Source organism: Ailuropoda melanoleuca, chromosome 4 (genome assembly GCF_002007445.2).
Source record: "Ailuropoda melanoleuca isolate Jingjing chromosome 4, ASM200744v2, whole genome shotgun sequence".
Lineage (NCBI taxonomy): Eukaryota > Metazoa > Chordata > Mammalia > Carnivora > Ursidae > Ailuropoda > Ailuropoda melanoleuca.
In genome coordinates, this window is record NC_048221.1 from 25280857 (window position 1) to 25303604 (window position 22748).

General features: G+C 51.8%; 1 long non-coding RNA gene across 2 annotated transcripts; it reads left to right on the forward strand.

Moving 5' to 3' along the window:
* The first annotated feature begins 17226 nt into the window (after window positions 1-17226).
* Window positions 17227-21499, forward strand: LOC117801902. Of its 2 annotated transcripts, XR_004624720.1 has the most exons (4): window positions 17227-18230; window positions 19107-19650; window positions 20006-20224; window positions 20557-21499. It is a non-coding gene; the product is annotated as an uncharacterized LOC117801902 (long non-coding RNA). The 2 variants fall into 2 exon arrangements; XR_004624719.1 differs by lacking the exon at window positions 17227-18230 and having other exon boundaries at window positions 18255-19650.
* The last annotated feature ends 1249 nt before the right edge of the window (window positions 21500-22748 follow it).

Consider the following 22748-nt stretch of genomic DNA (forward strand, 5'->3'; position numbering starts at 1 on the left):
GCCTCCCCACCCGCCTCCTGACTCCGCGGAGAGGAGGATTCCGTGCCCTGCTAGCTTCGGACGGAGGGGTGGCCGGAGCCGTCTCCTTCGAACAAAACATTTCCAGAATACTGTGATGCCCCCGAACTGTTGACCGCCTGCTAAGCGCCCGACACTAAGGGCTTTGCCTGGGCCGGCTGCTTTCCCGGGGCCCAGTAACGCCCCCGGGGGGCGGCGCGATCTGCACCCACGCTGAGGAGACTGAGGCTGGGAGAGAGGAAGTGCACCGCTCAGATTTCCTCCGCCAGGAGGCAGCAGATTCGGGACGGAAGCCCACCCCAAAATTCATCCACAGCCCCTTGAAAAGCCAAAGGAGAGCAATATGTGGGCAGGGGCCCGGCGTCGGGAGCGTCACGAACCCGAGGGAGCCGTCTCTAGGTTACATCGGGTACTCGAAGGAGCCCGAAGAGACCACTGCCCCAGGGGGTCCTACGGGGAGGATGTGGGTCTTTCCCGGGCCCCCTTCCCTCCTCCGTGGGGTGGGATGGGATGAGACGCTGTGTCAGGTCTTCCCCCCCTGGCCAGACAAGACAGCAGGTGAGTAACCTGAGTTCACACAGGAGTGGCTGGATGACCCTGCCGTGGGGGTCACCGGGCTCTGGGGCTCTCGGAAGCCAAGAAGGCCAGGCGTGGAGCTTGGGGAGGAGATAAAAGAACAGGAAATTCCCAACCCAGTGGGAGAGACACGGCCTTATTAGTCAAGACCGAAAGCAAGTCCAAAAAAGGGAAGGCTCTGAGTCACTCCCTGAAGCATCCATTTGTCCTCGGCACTCCGCTCCCCTCAGCATTTATCAGCAGGTCTGCAGGACTCCTCCACCTGTCTGCGGATGCCCCCCCCCCATACCTCACCGCTGTCCTGCCTGCCCTCGGGCCCCTCCCCAGACAGTCTCTGGCCTGATGTCCCAGAGAATATTCTGATTGGCTCGCCTTGAGTCACGTGCCTCCCTGAACTCACAGGGCCTGGGGAGTGGGTGCTCTGACCCGCCAGGCCTGGCCCGCTTGCCCTTCTTGGCACCGGATCTTGTTGTGGGGCCGGGAAAGCCGCAGAGCCACACGGAATGGATGGGAGGTCCAAGGGGAAGAGGAGGAGCCAGGCAAAAGCCAGGGGATGCCAGGGGCTGGGTCCCTAGCCATCTAGCCTTTGCACAGCCAGATTCTGGGGGGCCATTCCCGTCAGGCTAGGATGCTCGAAGGTTATCACCACGACGGGGCCACTCGGTGTCTTAGTTCATAGGGAGTTTCAACCTCAGCACTCTTGACATTCGGGGCCAGATAATCCTTCACTGTTGGGACTGTTCTGTGCATTCTGGGGGATTTAGCATCTCTGGCCTCTGCCCACAAGAAGCCGGTAGCATCTCCCCACTCTTCCAGTGCGACAATCAAGAATGGCCCCACACCTTGCCAGATGTCCCTAGGGGCAAAACCACCCCTGGCTGAGACCACGGTGAACCTGGTTTAGATGATCCCAGAAGCAGATCTTGAGGTGCGGCTCTCAGGAAGCGGAAGCAGGGGTGGGGAAGTGCGACAGGGAGGACAGGGTGTGTTCGTGAGCAGGTTATTACTGGGTGCAGCCAGGGTCCCAGCAGTACTGCAGGGGGACCCCGGGAATGGTGGGGCTCAGGCAGACTGAGGGAGCTGGGAGCTGGACTTCTTATGCTCCACCTCCCTTCTGCTCCTTTGAGGGCACCGGGAAGGAGGGGTGCTAATTCCAGGCCACGCTGGGTACTCCCAGCTTGGGCAGCAGGCACTGAAGTGGTAAGGGGCCAGCGGATGTGGGACACACTCAATAACCCCCGAGTTTCCTGCTCCTTCTTCCCTTGCTTTTCTCCTTCAGTCGGTTAGAAGCCTGACCCTGCTATGTCCAAGCTGGGTGACCTCAGGCAGATGTCTTAACTTCTCTGGGCTTGGATCTCTTCTGTATAAAATGCGGCCTGACACATGCCTTAGGGGGTTATGAGGCTTAAAAGAAATAATGAGGCTTAAAAGAAATAACACTAGTTTCACTGTCCCTCCTCTCATCAGTGACTGAGGGAACCCGGGGCCACTGTACCCCTAGGCACTCACCAGAGCTCACAAGCACGTCCTGCTCAGGGAGGACAGCCGCAGGGGAAGGCTGGGTCAGCAGACATGCTAGGCAAGGAGTCAGAAGCCCTTGGGGCAGTTAGCTGATCAAAGCGCCTGAGGTGGTTGTCCCAGCCCCAGCGTGATTCTTCCTGGGGCAGGGGGGCTGATGGTGCAGCCTGAGGACCCTCAGCCAGGCCTTTCCACGGTGGGACTGGGAGCATGTTCTCCACCTCTTTGTGCTTTTTCCTTTCTGAAAAATGCAGACAATTAGAAGATTTTCACCGGAGCCGTGCAAGATCATCACAAAACCGGATATTTAGTAAGGACCTGCTGTATGCATGTTTGTTACCGAATCACCACGATACAAGGCAGCCCCTCCTGCTCTTAGCCCCGTTCTATGGAGACCTCTGCCGAGGAGGCTCGAGGCTCAGAGCGGGTAAACTGTCGGCTCCTCCCAGGCACCTGAGAGTTTGACTCTGGCGCCTGCAGGCATCTCCCACCCTGCCTCGCACCAGCACAGTGCCCAGCCCCATCAACCAGCTCCGTTCCGCAGTGCTCACGGCTGCCAGGCACTGTGCGGAGCACGGGGCCTGCGGGCCTTGTCTCTAAATCCTCCCCAAAACACTGCAAAGTCAGTTCTACTAACATCCCATTCTGGAAAAGAGGAAACAGGCTCAGCAGAGCAAGCCAATGTCACGCTTGTAAAATAACTGATCGAAGACTTGAACCCAGAGCTACACCAGTCATCAGGCAGCATGAACTGACCAGTCTTTGATCCAGGCCAGCTCAGGAGGAGCCAGTGGCCTTGACATGGAGAAGCCACCCTCTCTGTCAGGATCTGACACTTGGTGACTGTCCCTGCCCAGGAAGTACACAGCAGCTGGGCTGGGTTTCTGCCCCTCAGGAGGCTCAAGGCATTGTGTCCCCCTGACTCATAGCCTGCTTGGTTCAGCAGAGGGGCCAAGCCCAAGGTCTGGGCTGGAGTACCAGCTGGGACAAGCCACAAAGGGGTTAAGCAAATTGTGGGCAAGGGCACCACCTCCCTGTGAAATCTGCCTCCTGCTCTCATGGGAAGGCGGCGGCACTGTTGAACCCTAGTTGAAGACCTGGAAGAGGTTTATGAGTTTAAGCTACCACCTCCATGAAGCCCTACTGGATTGTCCCACTGGCAGAACCCCTCCATCCTACTCCTACTAGTACTTAGAATACCCAGCTTGCACAGAAATTGTCTGTGACCATTACATGGAAGTGTGAGTTAGTATGGTATATGACCGTTCTGTCCACCTAGAATGACCTGGTACACTTAGAAAGGCCTGGGGTCTTTTCACTGGGATTCCCCATGGCCCCCCGCACAGGGCTCATTCCACACACAGTAAATGTTCCATAAATGTTGACAGACTGATGCATTACCCCAGCAGGTGTTAAAAATAGAAAATGATAATCCCATTGTTTCTCTTCACTCATGGAGTGGGGGGCAGGGTATGCCGGTGGTTGGCACCCAGGCTCCGGTATGAAATTGCTACTGGCCAGGTCTTGGCTCTGCCTCTCGCCGGCTGGGTGACTGTGAGGAAGTTACTTGACTCTTCTGTGCCTCAGTCTCCCCACTGGTAAGAGGGGAACCATTTATCTAGGTGGTAATTATCTAGGTGGTAATTGGAGAGTGAATGTAAGGCCTGGAAAGACCTCAGTGCTTGTGAGCTGTTTTCGTGGTCAGTATTCAGACACTCATGACATGCTGTGTGTCATTGACTCCAAAATGTTTTGGGTCAGAAGAACACATCGTTATTTCCTGTGCTGCTAAGGAAAAAAAAAAAAAAAACTCTGCCAATTAAGCTGACAGAAAGCTATTCTCACTTAGGATGTTTATCTTTTTCCTCATTGGAAAAGTTCCTTTATCTCATGACCTATCATCTCTGTGTACATAAAAAGTGTGATTGAAATAAATGGATCAAGATATTTTTCAGGCAATGACAATTTTATCACAACTGTCACCTTGCTGACAGCAATTGGGAGATTTATTGACCCAATTGCAGGTGGTAAAATGTGGAAAATGTACTTCCTATAATGGGCAAAAGATGAAATATGGTAATACAAGAGAAAAAAAACAGGGTAATGCTGAGAGAAAGGGCTATGTTTTCCTTCTTTTGTTCGTTCACTCATCCATTTGACAAATATTTGCTGAGCACATACTGTACCAGGAACTGCCCCCAAGGAGACCTAGGAGCTATAAAGCAGGAAGCCCAAGGAGGGGGGCGGGAGTCCAGAATGTGGACCCCTGTGTCCGGACCCCTACTCCAAGGTCTCTTCTAGTCATTGGTGTCTAAGGTGCTGGGGAGAAAAAAGTTGCTCTAAGTAGGCCCCCCGGCCAGTCCCCTGGTCCATCATTCACAGGGGCAGGAAAGTCTAGTGCCTGCCTGTGTCTCCCCAACACTTCAACCCTGCCAGGGCCCAGCTCCCAGCCCTGGGGGGGCAGCAGAGTCCGCGGGGTGCACAAGAACACAGGGTTTGCCTCAGACATGCCAAGCCTCAAGTGCCAGCTCTGCCCGTTTCTGGCAAGAGCCGCGGCCTCTCTGCGCGCCTCAGCTTTCCTGTCTGTGAAACGGGGATGGTATCAGGACGTCATTGCTTCGGTTGATGTGAAGGGCCTGGCACGTGGGAAATGTTGGCCGCCATCATATTTCTGTTTGAGCTGCCCCTCCCACCGCCTGGGCTCCCCACCAGTCCAGCTGACCTCCATGCGTCCCCCCTCCTCCATTCGCCCCCCCCCAAGACTCTTCTGCCTCCATCCTGCCCGTGGGCATCCACTCTCGTCTGGCTGATTTAAGGTGACCCTCAGGGTCTGCTGGGGGCCCCGCATCAGGTCCCAGAGTGGGAGGGGGCTGCCTTCTGCGCTCTTCCATCAGGAGACGGGGCAGGAGGGCTTTCAGGCTCTCCCCAGCCCCGGACGGCCTGCCCACGATGCGCCTCCCGTGTGGAACTGCCCTGCGCTCAGCAGCCTCCAGACGCCGCTCCTGCCGCACCAGGCTCAGGGCCTCCTTGAAGGCTCTGTCCCAGCGGGGCCCGGGTCGCCTTTGGGGTGAAGGAGGGGATGCTGGACGACGGATGCAGCCGGGGGAGCCTTTGAGCAGCGGCAAGACGGGAGGCCGGCTCTACAGGTGAAAGCGGCCCTGGGTCCTGCGGGCGTAGGGTCAGGGGCTCCTCCACTGATCAGTCCTGGGGCCTCGGCCAGGTCTCCGTTCTTCACCTGTCAACACAGTTAAAACGATCACGGTGTGGCCAGGACTCGAGGTCCCCTCCCTGTCCAGGGTCTGCTCACCGGCCAGAACGCTTTTCTCGGTCCCCCTGCAGTGTGTGACCTGCGACTCGCACTGCCCCGGGAAAGTGAGCCCAAGTCCCAAGTGCCCCTTCCAGGCCTGGCCCCAGATACACCCACACACGAGCCACCTCCTCTTCTCCCTCCTGCTGGCCCTCCGAGAGCGTCCTGGGGCCTGGAAGAGGAGCAGCCCTACGGTAGAAGGACCCCTAGGCCCCTGCGCAGAGCCCTGCCCCGGACCTTGATGTGTGCCAGACAGGAACTTCTCTTCTGATGAGCCACGGGGATCTCAGGCTATTGTCCTTAAGAATACGAGTAGTGGCAATAATTCTAAATGGAGTGCTTCGCAGGCGCCTGGCCTGCCCTCTGCCCGGTCTAAGAAGTAGCTCAGGCCTCACAGCAAGCGCTTCTCTATAGCTGAGGAGACCAGCACAGAGACGCGGGCGCTGCCCAGGCTGGAAGTGGGGCTCCAAGGACATAGGGCAGGCACGGCGCCAGCCGTGGTCAGAGCCACAGAAGCACTTCATAAACATCTGCTGCTGTTGCAAGTGATGCCTGCGGTTAACGTGGCCCGAAGAGACCAGACCCTTTAAGATCAGGCACCTTTGGGTTTGAGCTCCCCTTCTACCTTCTAGATATGGGACCTGGGACAAGGGTCCTTACATGTCTGTGCCTTCTTCCCTCCTGTGTAAAATGGGGTCTGTAATAGTACCCATCTCACAGGCTTGTGGTGACGGTTAAATGTGCAAATACACATTAAACAGGTAGGAGCTGGTGCGGAAGTGCTCAATACAATGGATCATTACTCTATCATCATTGCTGTTATTACCGTGCTATTATTACTATTATTACTTTTATTAGGACTGCCGTTACTGACTGCTGTTTGAATCGCGGCAACTCAGTTCACTTTGCTGCCTTCCTGTTCCTCATCTGTAGAATCGGGGTACCAGGGGGGTTGAGAAGGTACCAGTAGTATCCACATGCTGGGCACATGGTGGCCACTTGGTAAGTCCCACCAGTCCCGTGTGGGCAAAGTCACCCTCCTGCCTGGCTTCCAGCCCAATGCCCAGCTGGTCAGGACGGAGTTGACCAGAGTTTTGAACAGGGTCTGCTCGCCAGGGCGTAAATCTCTTGGGTGGGTAAGAAACTGGAATGGCTTAAGGGGGGAAGGGGGTTCAACCCTTAAGAGGGTTGAGCTGGTCTCTACCCATGTGCTAAGCTAGTAATGCACCCCACATCTAGAAGAATCTGGAAAAGCGATGCCCCAGTTCCAGCGGCTGCCCAGCTCCAATTTTCTGGAACTATCCTGATTTCAAATATTCTCTCTCACCATCTGCATAAGTCTTCCCAATGGCCCAGAAATTCCAACATCTTGGCACCCAAACCTGTGTCCTCACTACTATTTTTACTCAAACATGACACCCACCACACACCTGAAATTGTGCTCTTGATACTTAGATTGGAAAACCTGGTGGCCATCAGGAAGAGCTCTCCGTGGTTTTGTTTTTGTTTTTAACTGAGATACAATTGACATAACATTATATTAATTTCAGGTATACAACATATAATTCAATAGTTGTATATCTCCTTGGTTTTTAATAAGAAGGGAAGCAAAGGTGTGAGAGGTGGTTGTTATGGGTGAGGGGCGAGGGGCTTCCAGGGTCAACAGGGCAAAGGACCAGGTATGAGAGCCTTGCCTAGGACATGCCTGTTCCTCTCAGTGTAACTTCCAGATGCCATCGCCCATTCAGGGCAATAAAGGAACAGCTTTCTGAAACGTGTAACTCTGTTACTCTAAGAAGAAAGAATTCTTTATTTTGATGGCAAACGAGTCCCCGGTCTTCATATTGGGAGAAATCATCCAGAAAATCAAAAGTGGGTGTATCACAGCTCAGAGCCAAGCTGGGGACCTATCTCTAGTCAGTCAGTCTCAGGGGTCTGTTCCAGCTCTAGCCTCTCTCCTGGCCTCCTCTTGCTCTGATTTTCATTTCATCTCCTCTTTCTTGCTTAATTTTAATTTATTTTATCTTGTTCAATTGCATGCAGGTGTATTTCCAGATTGCCCTAAAGCATTCATAAACTCATTCATGCAGCCAATATTTATTGAGCCATGCAGTATAGGCCGGCACCGTTCTAAGCCTAAGGATACATTGGCAAACAAAGACTCTGGCCTCTGTGGAATTCACAGTGTAATGGAAGCGGACAGAAGAAAAGCAATACACGTAATAACCTTTATAGTGGAGTAGAAAGTGAAAAATAGCACAGAGTATGACTGTGAGTACAAGGAGCTGTGGGTATAATTTTTAAATCCTCCAAGGAAGAGAGAATATTGTTCATTGTATTAGGTGTGATTAATACAATTGAGGTTACATGTGAAGATGTCCTCCTGCTTAGTAAGAGATGGATGCTGATGTAGGGGTGAAATGACATAATGTCTGGGATTTGCTTTAAAATACTTTCAAAGAGGGGTGCCTGGCTGGCTCAGCTGGAAGAGCGTGTGACTCTTGATCTTGGTGTCTTGAGTTTGAGCCCCACACTGGGTGTAGAATTATTTTTTAAAAAATAATAAAATAAAAAGTAAATTCAAACTTAAAAAAATGAAATACTTTTAGAAAGAAAAAGAGAGAAAACAAGGGTTGATGAAGCAAGTACGGCAAAAACCTTGATGGTTGAGGCGCGTCTGGGTGGCTCAGTTGGTTAAGTGACTGACTCTTAATCTCAGCTCAGGTCTTGATCTCAGGGCCGAGTCCAAGCCCCACACTGGGCTCCATGGTGAACACAGAGCAGGGGCACCTGGGTGGCTCAGTCGGTTAAGCATCTGCCTTCAGTGCAGGTCCTGAGATCAAGTCCCGCATCGGGCTCCCTGCTTGGCAGGGAGTCTGCTTCTCCCTCTCCCTCTGGGTGTGCGCGTTCTCTCTCAAATAAATAAGTAAATTTTTAAAAAATATTTTTTAAACAAAAAAACTGAAATGAAACAAAATCCTTGACGGTTGGAGCTCAGGGAGGCATATATAGAAAGTCACGGAACATATTTCCTACTATTGTGTGTATTTGAAATTTTTCATAATGATATTATTTAGTTTATTTTTTGTCTTTTAAAAATTGTAGTAAAGGATACATAATCCTTGCCATTTTAATCCTTCCTGAGTGTAGGTCAGTAGAATGGAGTCCGTTCACATTGCTGGGTGACCATTACCACCATCTCCAGAACTTTTGTTGTCTTTTTAAATGAAACAACCAATCAAAGAAGGTGGTTTATAGGGGCGCCTGGGTGGCACAGCGGTTAAGCGTCTGCCTTCGGCTCAGGGCGTGATCCCGGCGTTGTGGGATCGAGCCCCGCATCAGGCTCCTCTGCTATGAGCCTGCTTCTTCCTCTCCCACTCCCCCTGCTTGTGTTCCCTCTCTCGCTGGCTGTCTCTATCTATGTCGAATAAATAAATAAAATCTTTAAAAAAAAAAAAAAAAAGGTGGTTTATAGAACCGGGTATCCGGCTGAGGTGATTTGGGGCAGAGGTAGGAGGGAGCAGACTAGCCATGCCAAATCTGTAAAAACCCCAAATCAGGGAGGGAAAGGGTCCCAATGTGGATGGGATGCCCCCACCCCCATGCTTCAGTCTGGGGTCCCTGGAGGGGAGGACCCTATAGGTCACCGTCACCGTGTCCAGCCCTCACATTCCAAGCAGGGCGACATGTAGTCAGGCCCAGGGCTGACTCACTCTCTGCTATTCACTGGAAAGTTAAGTAGCTCCCTCCTCATCCTGCCTTCTAGGAAAACCCGCCTTTCTGGAAACCTGGGGGGCTGGGCTAGAGCTTGCCTCTTCTAGCCTGAGGGTTGGGGAGTTAGGTGGGGGGGGGGTTGGTAGGAGGTGCTAGAGGGGGACCAGCTCACCCTGACCTCATCACATTCTTGGAGCCAGGGAGAAGATGGACCATTTCTCTTCCAGCCTTCCAGAGTCTGCTGCTATGATTTGTGAACTGGCTTCCAGACAGAAGGAGAGCCCAGTGGGTCCCAAGGACCGGCTACCCAAGGAAGGGACCTGTCTGCTTCCATTTGGGGAGGAGGGCAGCCCAAACCCGGATTCAAGTCCCCACCCTGCCTTGTCTGATGTGTGACCCTGAGCAACTTACCTAAAAGCCGTCCGAGCTCAGGTCCCATCTCTGAGTTGAGATGGAAGTAACAATGAGAGCCTAAGTCAGGGCTGCTTTTGAGGGTTAAATGAAATACTTTAATCTTTTCCATAGTTTCTGGGGCGTGGGTTTTGCTCAGTAAATATTAGCTCCCTGGAAAGCTAAACGTATTTAAAGACAAACTGCTTTTTCCTTAGGCAGTGGGGGCACCCAGCCCCGGGTCAGAAGCGGCTGGTGGTGGTCCGGCCCAGGCTCTGGGGCCGGGGGGCGTGTGGTGGTGGCCGAGGGCCAGCGTAGCTCGTGGCTGCGGGTACGAGAGCTGCAGCCAGGCCGCCGCTATTCCAATTCCAGCTCCACCTTAATGTGGGCAAATCACTTACTGTCTGAGGGTCTCCGGTTTCCCCTCTATGTAATGGGGAAATCATAATCGGAGCCTCACAGGGTTCTTGTCAGGATTGCATGGAGCACTTAGAACACTGTTGGGAGCATGGAAAGTCCATGCTGGCTGTGAACCACCGCTGTGTCCTTGGTGTCTGTCCCGCGCTGTCCTCATCCTTCCCGTCAGCCACAACAATAACATCAGCCGCCACAGTTTACTGTGCTCCCAACAAACCCGGGACGCCATCCTCCCCTTAGAGGAGGGGAAACTGAGGCTCAGGAACTCTGGGGGAGGTGCTCAAGATCACACTGGTGGAGCCAGGATTGGAACTCGGGTCTCCCCGACTCCAGCGCCCACACCCTTAGCCATTTACTACCTTGCACTAACGGGGCCTCGCTGAACTTTCACGAGGCCCGGGGGCAGGTGGACACCCAATACATAAACCCCCGTAAAACAGATCTTGGGACAGCGGCCTGGCAAACACACGCTGTGCTGTCGTCCAGCGCTGGAAAAGCCTGCAGGGAAGAGGTCCGGCCTTGGCCCATGAGGGCTGGGGAGGATTCGGACTGGTGCTTTGTGAGGGGTGTGCTTTCAGGTGGGGCAAAGGTATAGTGGGGGGCTGAGCGGGGCCCAGTGGGCCGTGGCTAGAGGCAGTGCGGGCACAGTCAGGGGCAGGTAAGGGGCTGGCCAGCCTCCAAGGAATTTAGGCGCAAGGCAAGAGGGCTGAGGCCCAGGCCACAATCCAAGCCCCCTCCTTTTCCTGTTAGCCAGATTTCCTTCCTCAGGGATCCACACGACTTGGGTTCTCATCTCGAAACTACCGTCCCTGCCACTCAAAATCTCGGGATTTGGAGACCAGAAGAACTAACAGATGCCCCGCTCAGACTCAGCCTGGAACAGGGATGAAGGAGAGTGGGTGGGAGCACTCACTTTATTGGTTTATTCTTGTCTCAGGGTAAACACCTCCCATGTGGCAGCTGGTACGCTGGGCACACCCAGTACGCGCTCTCGGCCTTCCTCCCCCCTGCAGGACGTGGATGGGACGCAATCCTGATTCAGACCCACTCTCCCTCCAGAAACAAATCCATCCCACCCCCAGAAATGGAAGTTCTACTGAAGGTTTCTTAGGAATTTAAAAGGCAAGGTTGCTAAAGTAGGAAGACTTCCTGAGTATTCTACCCTCTGCCAGCTCTTTCCCTAGGAAAGCCTCCTCTCTGCCCGGCTGCCACTCCTTCCCTCCTTGGCCTCAACCCCAGGTGGCTTGCAGCTCTCTCTCTCTCTCTCTCTCTCTCTCTCACACACACACACACACGTACACGCTGAGTGAGTGCCGTCAGCAGGACTGGCGACATAATCTGCAGCACCTGTACAAAGTGAAAATGCAGTGCTCCTAGTTCAGAGATTATGAAGAATTTCAAGATCGTGACAGCAGAGCATTAAATCAAGCCCTGGGCCCTTCTGAGCCCAGAACCCGGTCACCTTCCTGGGTCACATGCCCGCGAAGCTGACCCTGGCCCTTCGTGCATGCCTACGTGGACTAGATGTCAGGTTGTCATGAAACCTGAGATCCCATCCCTACCTCAAAAGTATCATGAGGACGACTCTTCTGGATTACATCCACCCCCACCCTCACACTCTTGCTATCCATCCTGCCCTGAGGCCCACGGTACAAAAGTTTGAGGTCTTGTATTTGAACCTACCACACTGTTTGCAAAGTGATTTTACGAGTTCTTTGAGAGAGAGAAGTTATCCCGTTTTACAGCTAGGCAAACTGAGGTTCAGAAATTCCCCACCTGAGCTGGCACCTTGCTGGCCATTAGCATCTGTGACACCAAAACTCTGGCCTCTAGACCCCCTTCGCCTGGAGCCATTTCCACCAAAGAAAGAACCCAGACACCATCTGAATGCACAAATGATTCAAACCTCAACATCAAGGGAATTTGTTTTATTTATATTGTTGTGACAGCAATTTCTCCTGTTGAAACAGACTCACCCAACCCCAGACAAACACCAGGCCCGGATCTCCATCAGGAAATGTCCCCATTCTTCCCTGACTCAGCACACCCAGTGCTCCTGAGACCACAGAGAGAGAAGAAAAAAAAGGGACCCAAACTTTTATTCCAAAAGATTTATGGTAGGGCCATCTGTTTCGTCTTATTCCTCACGAGAACTTGGGAAACCTTTATTTTTTTAAGTGAACTTCATATTTTGGAATCCTTTTAGATTTACAGAAGAGTTGTAAAGATAATATAGAGTTCTCTCACCCATTATTCCCCTCAGGATTAACATCTTATAATGTTAATATCAGCTTAGCATTATTCCTCACATTATTAATGTCTTTTATTACCATAGTGTATTTGTCAAAACCAAGGACTTGACAGGGGCACATTGCTATTAACTAAAATCCAAACTTGATTTGGATTTCCCTGGTTTTTCCATTAACGCTCCTTTCTGTTCCAAGACTCAATCTAGGGAAGCACATGGCATATAGCCGTCATGTTTCTGGTCTAATCCGTGACAATTTCTCCATGCTTCTTATACCTGGATCATCCCGAGAAGGACTGGCACAGAGTCTATAGAATATCCCCCAACCTGGGTTCATCTGGTGGTTTTCTCATTAGACCAGGGCTATAGGTTTTTAAAATACTGCAGAGGTGAGGTGACATCTTGATCACATCCTATCAGAGGCTGTGACACGCACATAACACCATCGATGAGCTTCACCTTGAACTTGTGGTGAAGGTGGTATCTGTTGGGCTTCTCCACTGTGAAGTTACTATGTTTCACCCTCCAAACTCTACTCTTTGGAAGTGAGTCCATACGTCTATGCCACCCTGGAGTGGGAGAGGGCAGAACAAGGCTCTGCCTCCAGGAGGAAACCTTGATTTTATTTTTTTAAATGTGAATTTAATTATTTAAAAAAAATTCACACCCCTGGTTTAAAATGCAAAAGATGGCAAAGGATACAGGTGAAAAGTCTCTTCCCCATCTCTCTCCCCAAAAGTGACAATGTCACCATTTTCATGTGAATCATTCCGGAGGTATTTATGCACAGACAGGTAAAGATATATATACTTGGCTCCACCTATTTATACAAAGGCCACACACCAACCACTCTGTTCTGCACCCAACCGCAGCGTTGCTTGGACTGGTGAGACCCTATAAACCGCCCAGTTGTCTGATCGTGACGGATGGCTAAGTAAATTGCATTACTGTATAGCAAGGGCCTGGCCACGGCCACCAGCAGTTACACAAATAAATAGTATCTGGTATCATGGAAAAGTAATATGTCAAGTGAAAATCAAGTGCAGAGTGCATATGATTTCTATTGGGTGGATGCTATCTTTCAGGGGAATAAAGTTCAGAAGAGGTCACAGGAAGCTAGAAAGCCCTGAGATAAAATGGAAGACTTGTGAGTATAATGTTTTGCCATCTATATAAGAAAAAGTTGGGGCTGTGAGCTTTGGGGGAACACAATCTTGAGGATCCCGAAGTCAACCACAGGTCTATGGCAAGACCACATCACTCTTTCTGCTCAGGGAGGCAAGGGCTGTTTGACTTTCTAGAATCTGTCTCCCTGGACTAAGGGTGTTTGCAGTTAATTGCATTGTGGAAGTAAGAGTCGAGCAAACACCCCGCCCAGGGCAGGGACAGGACGTAGATTCTTCAGGCCTGAATTGTCAGGCTCGAGGCCACACACTTGCGGATGCCCCACACCCCACCGCTGCTCACAGCCTGCAGGATGAAGTTTGCCTTTTGGTCTGGCACCTGCCCATTCATTCATCCGTCCATTTATCCATTCATCCATTTATTTATCCATCTACCCATCCACCCACCCACCCTACCCCAGCCACTCATTCGTTCCCCTTATTCACTCAACATTTACTGTGTGGCTGACCCGGGGCCAGATAGGGGGACGCAACTGAGGCTGAAATGGACATATGCCCCTCCTCGTTCTGACCCGGAACTGAACCAGTGTGGGTAAGTACATATAAACCCGGGGGTATTTCAAGAACACAGAAGAGGGGACCAAGCCAGCCTGGGGTGCAGGGCTGTTTCATGGAGGGGGGGACAACCAAGCTCAGTGGGAGTTAGCCAGGCTTGGGGGACTGAGGGAGAACAGGGACACTCTAGGTGAAGAGGACAAGACCCACAGACCAGCACCAGCCCCAGTTACCAAGCCCTTGTCCCAGTCTGGGCCCTGTGCCAGGCGCTGGGTAGTCAAGAGCTCATTTCATGCCACAGTAGCCCCTGTGACGGAGATATTATGAACTCCATTTTTTCCCACACCTTTATTGAGATACTGACATACAACATATAAGTTTAAGGTGTACGATGTGATGATTTGATACACGTATGTACTGGGGAATGGTTACCACACTGAGGTAATGTAATCCCTCCATCCCTTCACTAAGTACCATTTTTTCCTTTTTTGTGGTGATAACATTGAAGATCTACTCTTTTAACAACTTTCAACTAGATAACACAGCATCATTAATGACAGTCACCATGCTATACACCAAATCCCCAAAACATACTCATCTTATATCTGGAAGTGTGTATCCTTTGACCAGTCTCTCCCCGTTTCCTCTGCTCCCCAGCCCCCGCCAACCACCAGTCTACTTTCTATTTCTACGAGTTCAGCTGTGTTCGATTGCACATACAAGCGAGAACATACAGTATTTGTTTTTCTCTGACTTATTTCATGTAGCATCACGCCTTCAAGGTCCATCCATGGGGTCACAAATGGCAGGGTTTCTTTCTTTATTATGGCTGAGTAATATTCCAATAAAAATTTCTTTATCTGGTCATCAGTCGACGGGCATAGGTTGTTTCTATGCCTCAGCTCATGTGAATGATGCTGCGGTGAACACGGGGTGCAGATATCTCTCCAAGATAGTCAATTGTGTTTACTTTGGATAAATACCCAGAAGTGGGAATGCTGGCTCGTACGGCAGTTCTACTCTTAGTCTTTTGAGGAACCTCCATACTGTTTTCCATGATGGCTGCACCAATTGACATTCCTACCAACAGTGCATGAGGGTTCCCTTTTCTCCACATCCTCGCCCACACTTGTTATTTCTTGTCTTTTTGATACTAGCCATTCTGCCGTGTGTGAGGTGGTATCTCATTGTGGTCTGAGTTGCATTTCCCTGATGACTAATGATGCTGAGCATGTTTTCATGTACCTGTTGGTCATTTATATGTCTTCTTTGGAAAAATGCATTATCTCCTTTTTAAAAATGAAGATGCTGAGCTGGGAGAACCTGGGGGCCTCGCCCAGAGTCACACAGGAAGTAGACAGCAGAAGCGGGACTTGGGCCAGGAGTGTCTAGCTGTAGAGCCTATATATATATATATATATAGATATATGTATATATATAAATATATGATTTATTTATTTATTCCAGAGAGAGAGAGTGTGCACACATCGGGGGAGGGGCAGAAGAAGAAGGAGAGTGAGATTGAGAGAGAATCTCAAGCAGATTCCCCAATAAGCCTGGCGCCTCATGCAGGGCCTGATCCCATGACTCATGAGATCATGACCTGAGCTGAAACCAAGAGCCGGATGCTCAACTGCCTGAGCCACCCAGGCGCCCCCGGAGCCTGTGCTTTTAATCTCCATGGTGTTCTGCCTGACATTCAAAGCTGTTTTCTTCAGCCTCAGCTAACCTCCTCACTCATTACTCTCAAAAAAGAATCCTCAGGAGTCCCTGACCATTTTTTTCTCCTCTCCACACCTTTGTCCCTGCTGTTCCCTCTGCATGGAATGCCCACACTCATTTCCGCACCGTTTAAAAAGTCTCCCCTTTATGTGAGGCCAATTTCAGATGCAGATGTGAACTGCAGTCCCAGTTCACACGGTTCCCCACAGCCTCGGGAAGTCACCGCACCTCCCAGAGCTTCATTCTCCTGTCTCGGCAGTGGGCGTGGTAGCCGCGCTGACCGTGGCCTGTGTTGTCAGAGTCCGATAGGGCTACGATACACTTGCCAGGAGGCCTGCACCGGCTCATAGCTCAACACGTGTCCCTGACTCTCATTGCACTCTCAGCTGTGACATCCTCGTCCTACTTTATTCATTGATTCAACAATTACTTCCTGAGCACCAACTCCGGGCCAGGATGTAGGGACCCAGGTGGAGCCAAACAGGTGAGGCCCCGTAAGTAGTGCCCTGGGTACTGGAGGCTTTTGTGGATGTAGTCTCACTGCGAGACTGTGAGCGCCTCGGGGACAGGGCTGAGGGTTAGCTGCTTTTCTTTGTCTCTCCCTGATGCCTCACCCATGGCCTGACATGCAGAAGGCACTCAAGAATTGCGGCTAGAACAGGATGGCATGGGCCGGACTCATTACTGGGGAATCATGAATATGTCCCTGAACCCCTCCCCCCGCAGCTTCCTGATTTTGAAATCAACATTTTTAAGATATTTGTGTGTTGTGCTTGGAAAAATAGCAAACAAGGTAGAGTTCTTGGCTCAGGGAGCTTCTAGGGAAGGATCTGGAAAGGCAGCGGAAAGTTATCATCCATTAAAGCAAGGTGGTTTGCTCTGGTGGGACATACAGTGTGCTGTGCAGGCACAACTTGGGGTTTCGGAATTAAATATTAGGTAGAGAAGCCGATGGTTTCCTATGTGCCAGGCACTGCTGAGTGTTTGACATGAACTAACGTGTCTAGTCATCACCTTTCTATCAGATGGATACTATTAAAATCAACCATTTACTGAGAGGGGTGCCTGGTTGGCTCAGTTGTTAGAGCATGCAACTCGTGAGCTTGGCGTCAGGAGTTCAAACCCCATGTAGGGCATAAAGTTTACTTAAAAAAAAAAAAAAAGAAAACAGGGACGCCTGTGTGGCTCAGTCGGTTAAGCATCTGCCTTCAGCTCAGGTCATGATCTCAGGGTCCTGGGATTGAGCCCTGCATCGGGCTCCCCATTTAGTGGGGAGTCTGCTTCTCCCTCTCTGTCTGCCCCTCCCCCCTACTCGTGCTCTCTCTCTCTCAAATAAATAAATAAAATCTTAAAAAAAAAAAAAAGAGAGAGAGAGAGTTAAAAAAAAAAAAAAAAGGAAATCAACAGTTCACCGAGAGAAATGTTGTGAAGGCTCAGAAAGGTCAGGTAACTTGCCCAAGATCACATAGCTGGTGAATGGCAGGGCTAGAATCGGAACCCAGGCCTTCTGACCCTTGACCACAGGCTCTCTTGAATCCGGGAGACTAACGGGTAACACTAAATTTTCCTCTTCTACCTCTCGGAGGACAGATGAGGTCATATCTACAGATCGTGGGGCCTGGAGAGTGGGGGTGGGGGTGGGGTGCCAGCATTGCAGAAGCACCGCAAAAAAAAGGCCTCTTTTTGGAATGTCAAATGAGGTCAAAGTCTGTCCTGAGTCCCAGGCTCCGAGCAGAGGATAGGATAGGATAGCACATCCTATCCGCTGGGCTCCTGAAGGGCTTAGAGCAGAGAGAGGACTGGGAAGATGCTGGGCCTGATGCCACACCAACCCTGTTCCTGCGGGCCCAGCTTCTGCCATGAGGTACCTGCTGGTTCCCCGACATGGGAGACGACCTTCCCTCCCCGCTGGGGGGAGACACATTTGGGGCATCAGTGGCAGCCACTACAGAGCAGTTGGCCTTGCCCTGTCTCTTGAGATTTCTCCCCACTTTCTTTTCTGTCCACCCCTGTAACCTGAGCATTATTCATGTCTGAAATACCCCAGCGAGTCACAACAGCCCTGCCCGCCTCCCGAGACTCCACACCACCTCTTTTAGAAGGTAATCTTCCTCCTTACCTTCACCATTTCACCCCCCACCGGACCCTTTCCTACGCCCCTGCTTCCCTGGAGACGGCAGAGACATGACTGGTGTTTGGGCCTGGAGGTGCGCACCGGGACTTCACCCACGGACACCGTCTTCCCAGCAGCCTCTGGGGTCCTGGGCTGCCCCGCCGATCTGTCAGCCGGGTGCAGTCAAGACCTCCCCCAGAATGTGGAGATCTGTTCACGTTGACACTTCAGCCTGGCCTGGACAACACTTGCATTTTGGAGAAAGTAAATGATGGTGATTAAGAGCCTTTCCAAAACTGACCTGCAGGGCCCAAAAGGCTCAGGCCACAGACCGGGCCTGCCCATTTCCAAGGCAGAAGGAGCCACACTCTTCCGGGGACTGCCACTTGGTGGACAGTCCCAAGGATCCAGACTCTTTGGTGGAGATGACCTTGTGTGATGTCTGTTGCACTCACTGGGGCCCACCCATGCCCCTTCAGCCTGGGCCAGTCCTGCTGCTCAATGGCTCCCTGGTCACCTGGTCACTGGGTAAGTGCTTATCATGAATGAAGTCATGACTAAGTTTAGTCATGACAATCTCACGTTCTGCCTGCACATGTGGTAGGCCAGAAGGCCACAGATGAGCGACCCCACCCTCCAGTGGACCTGGTAGATCACGGAGGGCACATCCCCCAGCCCCTCCCCCTTCGGGAAGGCAATCACAGAGGGCAGCCCTCTCCTGTCTCACCTCCCCCGTCTGTCTCACCTCCCCCACCTGTCTCACCTTCCCCATCCTCTGCCAGTGCTTCCCAGGATCATTTCCTAAAAGGATGTCTTGCATTTGAATTCTGAGTCTGCTTCTGATGAAGCCCAATGAAAACAGCAGTTAACTGCCAATGTTTATCGAGTACTTTCTCTGTGCCAAGCACCCAGCTTAGTATTTCCCGTGTCTTGACTCATTTAATCCCATGACAGCCAGGGCTGCGAGGAAGGGACCGTTATCCTCTCCGTTCTACAGACACAGAAACTGACTCAGAGCTGAGGCTTGATGCCAGATGACTCCTCCCATGACCCATCCTCTAGCGGCCTGAAGGGCTTTCAGTTCCTCAGACTGCTCACCTCCTGCCCTCTGTCCTCTGTGGCACAGGGAGGTTCAGTCCCTTGGTCACACAGCAAGTGAGAAATTGAACCATCCTCTGGTTCTAGAGCAGGGCCCCAGCCCACAAGCGCCACACTTCATCCCTGTGGTAGACCCTCTCCATGTCCCCATCCAGAACCTGTGACTGTTACTTTCTGTGGCAAAAGAGCCTTTGCAGACATGATTAACTTAAGATCTTGAGATGGAGAGGTTATCCTGGATTATCTCAATGGGCCCGATGTAATCACAACAGTCCTCATAAGAGGGTGTCCTCCCATCTCTTTCAGAGAGATGACGATGTGGTCATGAAACAGAGGGCCAGCAAGAGATTCAGAGATGGAACACTGTGGCCTCTGGAGACGGAAGACAGGGCCCTGAGCCGAGGGAGGCAGGTGGCCTCTGGAAGCCAGCAAAGGCGAGGACACGGATTCTGCCCTGGAGCTTGCCGAAGGAGCCAGGTGTGCCGACACCTTAACCGTAGCCCAGCAAAACCGACTCCGGATTTCTGGCCTCCAGAACGCACGGAGAACACACTGGTGTTGTGCTGAGCCACTGCTTTCGGAGGGCTTTGTTAGAGCCGTCATGGGACACGGGACCAACTGCTGAGCCGGCGACCCCGGCCGCCGGCCCGGCTGTGGCGCATTCCTGGCGACAGCAGCGACCCCGCCGTGGGGCTGTCATCTGGCGGGGGATGTCATCAAGCTGCAGGCAAGCGTGACCTATCACAGGGGACACCCGGGGCTAAGGGACGTCGAAGGGCCCTGCTCCGTTTCGGGGGTGAGGCCGACACCCGAGCGCAAGCTGCTTCCGCAGAGGCGGGAGGGTGAGCAGGTCAGCAGGGGAAGGGAAAGGACGGGCGGACAGAGGGAGCAGGGTGTGCAAAGGCCAGGAGACGGAGAAGGCTCGGCCGTTTGAGGAACTAGAGTGATCCCGTCTGGACCGCGCGGACAGGGGTGGAGGGAGGAACGGTGGATGCCGGGTGGCGCGGTGGCTGGGACCACGGGCTCTGGGAGCGCGTGCGGGCGCGGGAGGCCCAGCCTTGCAAGCTCCCAGCTCTGCGGCTGGGGTGAGTCACTGGACTCCTCTGTGCTCCAGTTTCCTCACCTGCCTGATGGGGAGGACATAGGACTGACCTCACGGGGTTCTGTGAGGTTAATTTTTTAAAAAATACTTTATTTATCATTAGAGAGAGAGCACAAGCAGGTGAGAGGGAGAAGCACGCTCCCCACTGAGCAGGACCCCGAGATCATGACCCGAGCCGAAGGCAGACGCTTACCCAACCGAGCCACTGGGCGCCCCACTGGAGGTTTAAATACGTGTACAGCACTTGGAACAGCGTCCCGTGCAGAGTAAGGGCTCAGTAAATCTGCTCTTCACACCGCCTCGTATCAACAGCTCATTGGGGGTGAGTATGCAGTCCAGAGCTGGCCAGTGTGAGGCCCACATCCCTCTGACTGTGGAATTGGGACGGAGTTACCAGAGCCAGCTAGCGTCAGCCCTGGACTTTTGCTAGAAGTTTTGGGAAAGCAGGTCAGCCTGGAGTGGCTGGGGGGTGTCTTTATCACCATGTGGGGTAGGCCTGCCTGAGAAGGAAGCCGACCGAGGGAAAGGCAAGGCCCAGGATGGAGTGAGGCAGATCCTGGTGGTATCACTTAGGGCCCCGAGTCTGCACATGCCTGAACCAGCCCCTTGGACTGTCCGGTTACAGGGTCCAATCAATTCTCCTTTTTGCTTTAGGAGATTTAGCTGAGTTTCTGTCACCGGCCACCAGGAGAGTCCTGACTGATAGATCCGTGCTCAGTGAACACACATTGACTGACTGAGTGAGCACCGAGGGCTCTGGTACTCTCTATAGGTTTGGGGGTGATTTTGTGGTAAGGGCCCCCCTTCCCTGTGGGTCCATAGGGACAGGGAAAAGCATTCTCTCTCTTCTCCCCACCTGCAGGCCCTGGCAGCCATGTCTCAGTTTCCTTCCAAGGGAGGACGAGGCTCCACTCAAGGCAGGGGTGCACCCCCCTCAGAAGCTGAATCCCTGTTTTCCTCTCCCTGACTTGAACTTTCCCAACAGGGAAGCTCTCCTGCCTCACTGAGAAAGAGGAATGGGAAATGTACCCGAGTGTGAGAGTCCTAGGAACAGGCCAGGGGGTCATTGCCTTTATCAGTCCCATTTTGCAGATGAAGACATTGAGGCCAGGGAGGTTCAGTTATCTGTCCTCAAAGCCCGGGCTCACTGAACAGAACTCTGTTTTTGCCCCCAAACATTGCTTCCTCTCCCTTAGCCATTTTCCCTCTGGTGTCCTCATTTTTTCTGGCTTTCTTGCCCTCTCAAATCTACATACTCTAATTCATTGTAATTACTCATTCCTTGCTCTTAGGTCATAAAGAAGAATGTTTGGCCACCTCTGAGTTTGTGTCTTTGCTCCATGTGGTAGAAGCTGTGTGTCCTTGGGCCAATGTCTTTACCTCTCTGGGCCTTGGTTCTTTCAACCACGGCAGTGGAGATGGCCAAACATGCTCTTAGGCTTTTTATAAGAACTGAGTAAGTCAATACATGTAAAGTGCTTTAAACAGTAAGCCCTTCAGAAGTACTCTGGCCGCTTTTGTCATTCATTTCCTTCAGCAATTAGATTGTGTTGTATGTCCTGGAATGAAATAGAGAAAGAGCCCCCAAATAAGTAAATAAATGACACAACTTTGAAAATCGTGATTTCACCTAACTTTTCTTTTTTTTTAGGGGGAGGGGGAGGTGAGGAGCAGAGGCAGAGGGAGAGAATCTTAAGCAGGCTCCACATCCAGTGTGGAGCCTGATGCAGGGCTTGATCTCATGACCCTGAGATCATGACCTGAGCTGAAATCAAGAGTTAGCTACTTACGTGACTGAGCCACCCAGGTGCTCCTAATATTAAAGTCTGTATCCATGTTGGTAGAAGGGCAAGCGCAGGAGGCGGGGTTGGGGGGGTTGGGTGTGGGGGTACCATGCCTCCTGCCTGTCCCTTTGGCAGGTGAGTAGTATCAGGTCAACCTTCCCATCAGGAGCACCTAGAAAAGGCCCAGAAAGAGGAGCCTGAAATTGGGAGTTGCTTTTCCCCTCAAGCCCTCAAGGCGTGTGCTGACTACAGTAGGTGAGAGGCTGAAAAGCTGGCGGAGCTCTGGTGTCATGAGGCCTGAGGCCGCAAAAATCAAAGCGCACCCCCACCCCCCACTCCTGCATCATGGTTGTGGTATCTTGATAAACCTCCAGGCTCAAGGTGCAACTCCAATAACTGGGAGAAACACATTCAGGAAATTGCGTAACAAGAATTTCAGCAGAAAACTGGAAAATACAAGAAAGACTCAAATGGAAGTCTGAACTGAAAGGTACAATGCTGAGATTGAGATCTGCAGTGGTTAAGGTCAAACGCAGGCTCTGAGGCACAGCCCAGGTTCTGGTCCTCGGTCAGCCTTTACTACTTACAATGCCCATCCTTGTTTCTTTTTGCATCGAGGTGAAAGCCGCACCACATACGATGAACCATTTTAAAGTGCACAATTCAGGGCATTTAGGGTGTTAACAGTGTTGTGCAAAAACCAGCTCTCTCTGGTTTCAAAAATGTTTCATCACGTCACAATATACCGCATGCCTGCTCAGTAGCGACTCCCCACCCACCCCCCTCCTTCCCTGGCAACCTCTAATCTGCTTTCTGTCTCTACGGATTTGCCTTTTATGGCTGTATCATAGAAAATCAACCACGGAGGATGTGACTTTGGTGTCTAGCTTCTTTCACTGAGCATGTTCTCGGGGTTCATCCACGTTGTAGCACGTCAAAGTATTTCATGCCTATTTACGGCTGAATTATATTCCACTGCATGGATGTACCACATTTTGCTTATCCGTTAATTTATTAATGGACGTTTGAATTATTTCTGCCTTTTGGCTCAAATGTTGCTAT